Source organism: Pinus tabuliformis, chromosome 5_2 (assembly GCF_031772625.1).
Source record: "Pinus tabuliformis cultivar Carrire ecotype Pingquan chromosome 5_2, CPIR1, whole genome shotgun sequence".
NCBI classification, from domain to species: Eukaryota; Viridiplantae; Streptophyta; class Pinopsida; order Pinales; family Pinaceae; genus Pinus; species Pinus tabuliformis.
In genome coordinates, this window is record NC_142306.1 from 406,110,014 (window position 1) to 406,121,990 (window position 11,977).

Consider the following 11,977-nt stretch of genomic DNA (forward strand, 5'->3'; position numbering starts at 1 on the left):
GTTAAGCTATAATTACTGAAGATAAAATCAGATTTCTAAAATGTCCTTCAAAACCCTTCCACATTTTTTAGATCAACACTAAATGCAAGAAAGGAGAGGGGGCACTATCTTTCTTAGATATTCAATGTGGTACACCATTCTAAAAAATGAGTCTAGAATCAAAGTGTAAAAAAATGTAAAAAAATCTTATTTAGACATAAAAGTAAAAAAATTCTCGAGATCAATTCTTATCTTTGATTCTTATATCTTTCTATAATTTATTTTTTATGTATTTTTTTCTATTCTGAAGGCTTTTTAAATAATAAAAATTAAGGGCAATCGCAAAATTTAGTAAAAATAGATGAGGAGTGTGCCTTATGTCCACTAGGGCTATGGGGTCAAATTGATGCTCGTCTTAAGTTGGTTAGCCCATGCTCGTTTTTATGGCTAGAGGAGGAACACTAGAAGTTAAATCACATCAAGGCTAATCTAGAAAAAGTTTTGAAATCAATCCCAATAGAAAGGATCCTACTTAGAGGAACACTGTCAACCATTAGCTACACTAAGATGCAAAATAAATTGAAACCCTTGGTGGGGAGGACTAGGACATGGCCCAACAAAGAGATACAAACTCTTCCTTACACCAACAAAAGAGATGTGCAAATAAAACCCCAGACATCCCTTTACAAGTGACAAATTTGCTCTTCAAATTGATCAATCTTTTTAGTCTGTGTAGTATTGTTTAGTTATTTGCAAATTTCCTTGTGAATATTTGAAATCAACCAAGAAAGATAAACTTCAAGATGAACGCCAAATATTTCACATTATGGCAAAATGATCTCAACAATTCACAATGATTTGCAAAGGATAGAGAGGTCTCTATTTATAGATGGGGCTCTCAATACATTTCCTCCTTTTGTTTCAAAAGATAAGTGACTTTTCATATACAATATGGTTGGAGACTAAGTAAAATTACAAATTTTGTCATCGCATTACATAAATCCTTCAAATGAGGTGAGATGTCCCACCAATTAGAGGATCAATTTGACAAAAGGAGGCCCGAATTGACCTAAGCATACAATGTTCCATCAAGGAATGGCTTGGCTTGTTTGAAAAAGTATCTTGAGTGCTTAGGAATTCAAGCTTTTCACTTTTCTTGCACAACCTTACTTGAATGAGGGCTTGGACATTTCCAACGGCTTGTATAATGTGGATAACCTGTTGAATTTTCCACAACACTTAAGAATCAGGTTTGAGTCTAATATCACAATCAGAAACACACTCAAATGCCACAACAAAAGCACTTTGCACAATGGAATAACAAATAACAATGAATCAACTTGTACACAAGACAATTTTTCACACCATAACTTGTTATATACAAACTTTAACACAACAATCTTAGGGCTCCTATATGATGGATCATGGCCCTTATATAGAACCCTAGTACAAGACACAACTAGGGCTTTGTGTCAACAACTATGACCACCAATCTTTCCCTGAACAAAGTACACTTGACCTGCTTGATCATAACAACTATTTCAATCCACGTACCTTGAACACATCTAGGAGGTACTTTGCCTCCTCTTTTGCTAATCACTGCAACTTCCGCAACATCAAAATTCTTGCATTTCCAGTCGTCAATCTGCTACTATCAACCACTTTTGGCTTCTCCAAGATGACTGAACATTGGCTCCGTGATCTTCCCACTAATATGATCTTTACAATATGACCTATTACGAATGAGCTTTCCCTCTTGCAACCCACTGAACTAGGGCCCACAAATCTTCCTCCAACAGTTCATTAGCTCCTCCGATGAACACTGTAAATGAGGTCTTCTAGGGCTCGACTAAACTGCCCTCTTAATAATACCAAACTTGCACCTTTATCGCTCCACAAAACAACCCTCTTAACTGTCACACTTTTGCTTCTTGTTGATAGCACTAGGGCATATCAAATTTGTGTTCCTAAGGCCTTTAGGACAATCTTATCCAACCACTCCAGAGCAACTCTCCCTTCCAATGAATCTGCTCCACATTAACCCTATTTTCCTTCATTGTATTAGCCTTATACTATGCATATAAAATTGCACTTCTGTACAACTTCCTAAGGTTGGATGTGGTCCACTTTAGGAGAGACATATGCATAGTATCTTTGCGCAATACACCCAGAATTTGCGGCCCAAATCATAGTCCATATGTCTCCTTCTCAGGGTCTCTTTCCTCTCTCCCATGGACAAAAAATCAGAGTGAAACTTATCATACTTCTGAGTAGACTCTTAAGGGAAGTGTACCATAGTTCTCTGACTAACTAGCGCACAAAGATTTTTCTTCAAAACCTTGAACAACCCTTCCATCAACTAACAACAACTTATCTCCACACATGTTAACCTCTTTTACAGCTCTTCCATAGACCTAAACATCTCATTCTCTCTGTATCACTTTAGTTACTTCATACAGACTTGTGGCGTCCCTGAAAACGACCAAGCATACCTCTATTCTCCTACACTGGTACTTGGGATAGGTCGACTCTTTCATGAAATAACACCTACATTCATACTTGCAGTCATGAACCCTTTCTCCTTTATACTTCGGTACTTCTTAATCAACCTGGGGAAGTCCTCCTATATCCTCTCTTTTTGTTTCATTTATTTTCCCATTCCTAGGTTACATCACCTCTAATGGGCATCTCTAGGTCGTCTTCTCAGGTAGGGCCCGACCTGAGATGGCTTCTCTTTAGATGGGACCAATCACCATTCCTCTCCTTTTCCTATTAGGGACTTTGGTCTTGGTGGTCGCACCCTGTAGACTGCAGCTATGGGATCGCATCTCCATCCATTGCTCCAATTGTTGCTTCCACTTGTTTATTGCATTCCTTAATTTAACACTAGCATTGCCAACTTTTTATTCTTTCCTTCAATAGTTTTTGTCTAGAGTTGTCAATTCTCACCTCTTTCATTTGTTATCTCAACTAGTGTTGCGACCTCTTACTTCTTGGGTTGACTTGTCTTCCCATCTTGTGTGTTTGGTTCAATTTTTTGGTCTTGGCTTTAGTAACTTTGATATCTCTTTCCTCCGCTCGTTCATCCCTACTTTTGCCGCCTCTCCTTCTCATCTTCTCACCTTCACTCGCTTCTCAGCCTTCATTAATATTTTCTATTGTTATTGCCTCCTTGTATGTGGCAAGCCATTTACTTTAATGTTGTAGGTTGTGTTACCACACAATCTAGTAGGTCGTAATGACGGAAAGCCCAAGTGTCAAAGAGCTAGACTAAGAGATAATAGTGGGACAATGTCCCACTGTCACCACAACAAGTATCCCCTGCTCTTTATGGAACTTCACCGATGGGAGGATTCCCAGTAGATAAACAATCACCTTTAATTGATGTTGTTGTTAAAATTTGGGTACCAGAGGACAAGTGGTTCCCTAAGGCTTTGATCTTTGGCTTGTGGAAAAGTGTCCAAATTTATTTGTACTTTTCTCCTAAAGTGGTAAAGTTGCATTCTAATTTAAAAGTGACTTTATAAGTGGTAAAGTTACATTCTAATTTAAAGGTGACTTTATTAAAGTCAATGAAGAATAAGAAAGTGAAAAAGTGACTATGGAAATAAAAGGCTAAGTGGGTCTTTATTTAAGTGGGTGAGTTAAAAAATAGAAAGTGAGAATTAATTGCACATTTATTCTCATCCGTAGATCTAAATGAATCTCAGCCATTAGATCTTAGGGTAACCCAAAAGGTCATTTGGAGATTAAAAGGAGAAGAGAAGAGGAAAAGACCAATTCATTCTCTCATGAGCATTTTAGAGAAAGAGAAGAGAGAGCAAGGAGAAAGTTTCTGAGTAGTGAGGAAGTGAAGGAGAGCAACAAGAAGACATTTTAGTAAATCTAGGCAGCAACATTTATTGGCACGCATCCCAAGGAAAAACCGTATAGCAGGAGAAAGGCACAAAAATCGAGGAAGAGGGACAACAAGTTCTAGGCACGTTTTTCGAGGCTGGCCGTATATCATTTAATGTTGTTTTATCGCTGTAAAAATTTATGTTTTGGCTATTTGTTGATTGGCGCGATTTTCGTGGTGGAGTTCAAACACGGAAATCAAGATAAGTTGTAATTTGTGGTTGCTGGAATTTTTACTGTGTATTTCAGTTTCTCTATATAAGCATTTTTAGAAATAAAGAAGAGCTCTCAAACTGGTTTTCCCCAAGAGTTGTAGTGGGTTTTTCTAGGGTCACATTGACCAAAAATCACTTTGTTATTTTTTGTGTGTGGCTGTCATAATTTTGCTGTGTTTTATTTTTGCAATTTCAGCAGTTGTTAGATAAGGAAAATTGTTAACCGGAGTGGGGGTTGAAATCTCTTCATGGTATCAGTGCTTGGTTCGCTGAAAAGTGCAGTTTGAGACAACAAAGTGAAAAATACAGCAAGCTGATTTTTACACAAAAAACAGAAACCTTTACCACAGATTTGAAAATTTTAGTTTGGTAGGACAGTGAGATGTCTTTGGGTTTGAGGGTTGAAGACAGGTTGGATGGGCAGAACAACTACAGTGCATGGAAGGAGAGAATCTAGAGCATCTTTGAGGAAGCAGAAGTTTGGGGCATTATGTTAAATACTACCTAGAACCCAATAGTTGTACCTGCTGACCCTGTACTGTTGGCAAAGTTTAACAAAAAGAATGCTAAGGCAAAAAGATTGATTCTGGAAGGAATCAAAGACCATGTTATTCCTCATGTGAGAGGAAAGACCTATGCACAAGAGATGTGGACAACCTTGACCAGTCTTTACCAGAGCTCGAATGAAAACAAAAAAATGGTCCTAAAGGAGAAACTGAAGGCCATTAAAATGGCTAAGACTGACAGTGCTACAACATACCTCACAAAGATCACTTTAGTGAGAGATGAGTTGGCAGCCGTAGGTGAGATCATTGCACCCACTGAGTTGGTGAGAATTGCTTTGAATGGTCTTCCCAAGACTTGGGAGAATTTTTTGGATGGCATTGTTGCACGGGAAAACCTTCCCTATTGGGGGAGATTGTGGGATGATTGCATTCCGAATGAGATCAAAAAGAACCATTTTGGGGTAGCTAAATAGGTGGAGGAGGATGACAATGTGGCATTGTTAGCAATAGGCAAGAAGGGCAAAGCAAAGAAGCAAGCTTCCAACAGTGGAGGCAAAGGTAAAGGTAAAGGCAAGCAGTAGAACAAGGAGAAGGACTATTCCAAAGTCAAATGTTGGAATTGTCAAAAGTTGGGATACTATGTTGTTGTGTGTCCGGAGAAGAAGAACAAGAAAGGGAAAGACAAACCCATGCCAACTTTTGCAGAGATAGAGCTTCTCAGAGAGATTTGATCGGGAGTTTGGGTTCATAGCTTGTGAGGCCACTAGTGTAAGATCACGTGCCATACAGGTTCAGAGGGAGTGTGCATTCCCCGCTACTAGCAGAGCATCTTCTAGCATTTAGTATGTTGACAGTGGCGATTCCTGCCACATGACAGGAGTCAGAGAGTACTTCTTAGAGCTTTCAGAGGGTGATACTGATATGGAGGTAGTACTGGGTGATGACAGCATTGTTAGAGTAGTTGGTGTGGGGATATTAACATTTGATAGGGGACCCAAACCTCCCTTGAAAGTGTTAGATGTTCTATATGTGCCTGGAATGAAGAAGAACTTGATATCCGTCTCAGCACTTGAGGACAGAGGGTATGATGTGTTGTTTAGGAGAGGGCAGGTGCTTATATATCCTAGGGGAACTCCAGCTTCTTCAGCTAGAGAGATTGGTGTGCGCCATCCTAAGGTGTACAAGTTCTCATTCCAGCTCTTGATGACATTGAATAGCAACACCCGAGAAAGGGCCAACAACAAATCTAGCAGTTCAGAGTTGTGTGAGATTTGGCACCGTAGGATGGGGCACATGTATCAGGGGTCCTTGAGTACGTTGCCGGGGATCACCACTAGTGTGCCAGATTTCAGTTCTAATCACCTTGATGTATGCAGAGGATGTGCTATGGGGAAGTTTTCCAGATCCCCTTTTCTCAGTAGTGACAGTAGAGTGACTGGGATCCTTGACTTGATTCATATCGATGTAAGTGGTCGGATGTCTCATGTATCCTTGAGTGGCTATGAGTACTATATTTTATTCATTGATGACCACTCCAAGAAGACCTAGATTTATTTCTTGAAGACCAAGAGTGAGGTCTTCAAGCGGTTTTAAGAGTTCAAAGCTCTTGTGGAGACCTAGATAGGTAGGAAGATCAAGGTCCTCAGGTCGGACAATGGAGGGGAGTATACCCTTGGTGAGTTTGTTGATTTTTGTGCTGAGGTAGGCATTAGGAGGGAGTTCACAGTTCGTTACTACCCCCAGCAGAATGGCGTTGCAGAGAGGAAGAACAGATCCATTGTAGGGGCTGCCAAAGCCATGCTTCATGATCAGGGGTTACCTTTATTTTTGTGGGCAGAGGCCTGCAACACTGATGTGTAATTGCAGAACAGGAGTCCACATCCTGCCTTGGGGAATGTGACTCCGGAGGAGACTTTTTCTGGGAAGAAGCCTGATTTTGGGCACTTTCGTATCTTTGGGTGCCTTACATATTCCTATGTCCCCAAGGAGAACAGGACCAAGCTAGAGCCCACTGTAGACAAGGGCATCTTTGTGGGTTATAGCGAGACCTCGAAAGCTTATCGGATTTATATTCTTGTGTAGAGGAAAGTGGTTGTCAGGCGGGATGTGAAGTTCGAGGAGGGGAGAGCTTTCAGAAGGTCACGAGAGTTAGATTATCTAGAGTCACCAGACCCTCAGGAGTAGTTGAGTCAGTCACAGGGATTCAGTGGTCAGGGATCAGGAGGTACATCGATTACAGTGTCAGGTCCATCAGTTAGAAGTGGCTCTCAGAGTTAGGTGCGTGGTTCCCCTGGCAGCATGCAGGGCAGTACGTAGAGCAGTTCACAGGGTAGTCCACTAATGGATAGTTCGCACGGTACTTCAGCGTCTACAACCATAGATTCAGACATGAGGTCAGTTGACAGGCCTTCAGGAATTTAGGCTTCTGATGATGATGAGGATTCTTTCACTCTGGTGGTAGAAGTGTGCTCGGGGAAGAGGAAGCCCAAGTGGCTTCAAGATACCTTGCGTGAGGCCGCATTAGTTGTTGGGTCAAAGAGACAGGTTAGAGAGAGTAAACCACCTGAGCGGTTCTGTAGTTACATGGCATTGGTAACAAGCATTGTTGACTCCGAGCCTTCTAGTTATGAGGAGGCTGCTAGTCAGCAGGTCTAGAGAGAGGCCATGATGGAGGAGTATTCTTCTGTTATGAAGAACGATGTTTGCGAGGTAGTGTCGAGGCCTGAAGGTAAATCAGTTGTTACTTCTAGATGGATCTACAAGATAAAGCATGCTGCAGATGGCAGCATCGAGAAGTTTAAGGCTCGATTTGTGGCGAGAGGGTTCTCACAGGTAAAGGGAGTTGACTATGAGGGGACCTTCACTCCCGTAGCTCGGTATACATCTATTCGCTCCATTATATCAGTTGTAGCAGAGATGGGTTGAAAGATCCACCAGATGGATGTGAAGATCGCATTTCTCAATGGCTTTATTCAGGAGGAGGTTTATATTGAGCAACCATAGGGCTTTGAGGTGCATGGGAAGGAGTCCCATGTATGCGGATTGAAAAAGGCACTCTATGGCCTGAAGCAAGCTCCTAGAGCTTGGTACTCTAGGATTGATACATACTTGCAGTGGTTGGGTTTCACAATGTTAAAATTGGCAACTAGGTCAAAACTTCAGGTGGGTCATCTTATTCATGGCTAATAATATTTTTATTAGATTCCTCTCGTCGAGAGGTGTAGGATTGATATAAAGATCATCCGATTCCGATAAGTATTCATGGAGATATGATTTTTTTTTTATTATGGAATTATTATCAAGCCGACCTACAACTCATGTAGGCTCAGAAGCCCAACAGTCGCATCTATTCAAACACCAACGTTGTGTATAAATACAGGAGGACTTTTCCTCATTTGAACTTACTCATCTCATCACATCTCTCTCTCTCTACTGCGCAGAAAAGAGTCTCTTCTCTACTGCGCAGAAAAGGGTCTCTCCCTCACACATGTGAAAGCGGAAGCTGCTGAAACTGAAGCTGCAACTGTAGAAGTAAAGATTGACTTGCATGGACTAGAAGATCTCCTCATCTAAACTGCGCTGTAGGTTCATCTGAACCTCCTCTGAAAGCCGCAACTTTTGGTGGTGGAATCAAGTCAATCCATCGAATGGTTTGCAAGATATCGACTGCCCTAGTTTGAAGCCGGAAGCTGCCGAAACTGAAGCTGCAACTGCAGAATTAAAGATTGACTTGCGTGGACCAGAAGATCTCCTCATCTGAACTACGCTGTAGGTTCATCTGAACCTCCTCTAAAAGCCGCAACTTTTGGTGGTGGAATCAAGTCAATCCGACGGAGGGTTTGCAAGATATCGACTGCCCTAGTTTGAAGCCAGAAGCTGCCGAAACTGAAGCTGCAACTGCAAAAGTAAAGATTGACCTGCGTGGATTAGAAGATCTCCTCATCTGAGCTGTGCTATAGGTTCATCTGAACCTCCTCTAGAAGCCGCAACTTTTGGTGGTGGAATCAAGCCGATTCGATGGTCGGTTTGTGAAATATCGTCTGCCCTAGTTTGATGATGAAGCCGCTAATGTTGATGTTGCTGATCTAGGGTTTGCTACTGCTGATATGAATAAGATTTATTGTACTATTTCTCTCTGCTGAATTATTGAAGATAAAAGAAGATTTGATCAAAGGGTTTCCCCACACATTGTGGGGTTTGTCCCTGGCTAGTCGCCACATCTTGTGTCTCTTGTGTTGGCTTGTTTTATGTCGATCGTTTAATGTTCTATTTGCACTTTACTTTATGTACATGTGATTGCTAATCTGTGGAATATAATAAGGAAAAGAAGTAAACTGTTATAAGCATAGAACATGCCATAACTTAACATGGAATCAGAGATGAGATGAAGACAAAGCTCGAGCAAGAGTAAGAGCAATCACAGAAGAGAAGATTGGCAAGGGTATCCTAAAAGAACGATGGGATCCTCAACACTCTTTCCTGTTGAAGTCAAGCTCCATGAGAAAGCTGACTATCACGGATGGAAGATGTCTATCGATCTAACCCTTGAGGATCAAAGAGTGTTGGATCATGTGAGAGGCAATATTGTTGAGCCTCCATCAAATGCACCTCCTGTTGCCAGGAACAAATGGAAGAACGGAGAAATTAAAGCGAAGATCATCCGGGACTCTATCGACAAGCGCTTGGTGGCCTACATCTCTGAACTAGACACCTCTAAGGAAATCTACGATAGACTGGTGAGTTTATTTAAAGTTAATGATGCAAATCAAGTTTTGTTTCTTAGAAATAAGCTGAGGGAAATCAAGAAGGATAAAGATGAGAGTATGCAAGCATACTTCTTAAGAATCACCGAGATCAAGAACGATCTCCTATCTATTGGGGAGACTATTACTGACAGAGAAATGGCACTCACAACTCTTGGAGGATTACCATCCGAATGGTACGTGTTCAGGACTACTCTTCTGAACAACAAGCTAATTCCTGGTTTCTAGGAATTAATGGCTAGATGCATTCAAGAAGAAACAAGGGTAGAAGAGCAAGAAATGCCCTTGCTTAAAGGTCCTCTTGCTGCTTTTTCTTCTCATGCTAAGAAAAGAAATAATTCTGGGTCTAAATCGAAAAGAAAGGTTGGACCTAAGGGTGGAAGAAAAGGACAATGTTTCATTTGCAATAAAGCAGGTCACTATGCAAGGGAATGTCCGGATAGAAAAGACTCTCACCGAGACGATCATCGAGATCCCTCTCACGACAATCAAAGGAATGACAAATTCAATAGCAAAGGTAAGAGGAGAGCTGGGAATCAAGGAAGAGGACAACCATTCAAGAAGGCTAGAAATTCCAGGATGTACTAAATGCACCTAACCTCAAAAAGAACCTGGTGTCCATCTCGGCAATGGAAGACAAAGGCTACAAGGTAACCTTTAGTGATGGCAAGGTACATATATGGAAAAATAATGTTAAAGATGCCTTTACTCTTGGGTTTCGTGTTGATTCATTATATCAGGTCGATGGAAGTCCGCTAGGTGTCATGTCTTATGACACATCTCTTGAAGTCTGAACTTTAGCATCAGAGGTTTGCCCCCCTTCATTATAAATCTCTACTCGATGTAAGACAAATGGTGACAGGGATGCTCGAATTCTGAGTAGAGAAAGAAGGTGTATGTCCAGGATGTGTCGAAGGAAAGCTCAAAAGGGGACCATTCCCCTCAAGCCAAAGCAAGACCTCCGATATATTACAGTTGGTTCACTCAGGCATATCTGAGGCTGGCATTAAGAGGGAGACTACTACACCACATACTCCAGAGCAGAATGGTGTGGCACTGTACGATTGTGGAAGTTGTCTCTATGGGTAGATGATGTAACAATGCCTGATGTGGAAGAACCAATGGATCCTATTTATCCACCTGAGCCTTCCTCTTCCAGGAAGAGGCCTTCATGGCTTAGGGGGCTACTTGATGATGCTGAAGGAAATGCTGCACCCCGAGGAAGCTTCCATGAAAGTAAGAAACCCAACAGGTATCTGGGATACCTAACCAGTATGAGCACAATCATACAAAATGAGCCTTCATCATTCTCAGATGCTGTCAAGCATCAAGTATGGAAGGATGCTATGACCATTATGGAGAATGATGACCCCAGGACAAGACAATTATTACTTCAAAATGACTTTACAAGATAAAGCTGCAACAGATGGAAGTACGAAATAATATAAGGCTCGTTTTGTTGTTCGTGGTTTCTCCCAGAAGGAAGGTATAGACTATGATGTGATATTTGCACCTGTTGCCAGATATACGGCTATCCGCTTGATCATAGCCCTTGTGGCTTCACAAGGATGGAACCTACATCAAATGGATGTCAAGACCACGTTCTTGCACGGTTCGATCAAAGAAGAGGTCTATGTGGAGCAACCCGAAGGATTTGAAATTTATGATTGAAAATCTCATGTATGCAGGTTGAAGAAAGCTCTCTATGGGCTAAAGCAAGCACCTCGAGCATGGTATGAGAGAATCAATAGCTATTTGATGAAGCTGGGATTCACTAGGAGTGAAGCTGATCCTAACCTTTACTTTAAGATTGAAGATGACAAGTCTCTCACACCTCTTTCTAATAGGTGCATACCTTCTCATTCACAAATGTAAGAGGGAGTTGGCTTCTAAATTTGAAATGAAGAACCAAGGACTTGAAGTGTGGCAGAAACCAAGAGAAATTTTCCTATCTCAAGGAAAATATGTGATGATGATTCTCAAAAGATTTGGTATGGTGGACTGCAAGCTTGTGACTACCTCAAGTTATATGGTAGTGATGTTGGACCAGATTTGGGAAATGCCTCTGAGTTTCAAAAACTCATTCGCGTTGATGTTCTTGGTGAACCTCTGTCCGAACATATGTTTTGCAGTTAGCATTGTGAGCTCATATTTGGTTGAGCCTCACTAGATTGGTGCCAAGAATCTTCTGAGATGTCTTCAGGACACAATCTCTCATGGATTGAGATACACTGTCAGAAATATGAAATTGCATGATTATTCGAATGCTGATTAGGCAGGTAGTGTGGAGGATCACTGGAGCACTTTTTAGTGTTGTTTCTCTTTGGATTCTGCTTCGATATAATGGATGAGCAGGAAGCAGAAGTCGGTTGCCATAAGCACCGCCAAGACCGGATACATATCTATGAGTATGATCTCGTATGAAGCTGCCTGGTTGGGGAAGCTCTTCAGTGAGCTGTTTGAACACATACCACTGTGATTCTCTGTAATAACCAAAGGTGGGATTCGATTATTGAGGAATCCCGTATTTGTCGATTGCTCCAGCAGATAGACATCATCTGGGATATGGTAAGTCGATGAGCAAGGAGGCTCCATTGCATTAAGATGATGTACAAGT